This window comes from Phytophthora parasitica (genome assembly GCF_000247585.1).
Source record: "Phytophthora parasitica INRA-310 unplaced genomic scaffold supercont2.102, whole genome shotgun sequence".
NCBI classification, from domain to species: Eukaryota; Oomycota; class Peronosporomycetes; order Peronosporales; family Peronosporaceae; genus Phytophthora; species Phytophthora nicotianae.
In genome coordinates, this window is record NW_008649088.1 from 149851 (window position 1) to 150439 (window position 589).

Below are 589 nucleotides of genomic sequence, written 5' to 3' on the forward strand. Positions count from 1 at the left end.
TTCTGCAAGTGCAGAATGAACTCTGCCGCTCAGCATAAGTATTCACCAAAGAAACCACCTTCAAAGGAAATAATTGACAAAAAAACGAGTTTGAAAATTACACATTAACCTATACCTTATGTACTTTGTCCGAGTGTCTGTAGTTTCTCAACTTCTGTATGTAGGTTTAACCTTTTCTCATGATTTTGTATCACCAAGGAACAATCCTTGAGCACAAAACCTACTGTCAATGCATTGTTTATAGATACATACTACCTCCATGCGGAAAATAATGAGCATTTGAAAAAAAATTGCGCATAGCTCCGCCTCGTTCTTTTTGGGGAGTTATTAGATTTGCAGAGGAGCTATGCGTTTGGGTTTGAGCTGCAGACAAAACTAAACGTTCGTGGGCGTACATGCTCCGCCACGTTAGAAATACTACTAGTAGTACTAGTAAAACGGATCAAACTCAGACACAACTGTTACTGATGTAGTGTCTGGGACGTCAACGGGAGTTGTCGATATCGAGAAGGAGAGTGCTGCAGCCGCCTGCTGTGCTAGGGCAAGCGTCAATCCGTCGCAAGACAGCGAAACAGGCAGCTCATCAGCA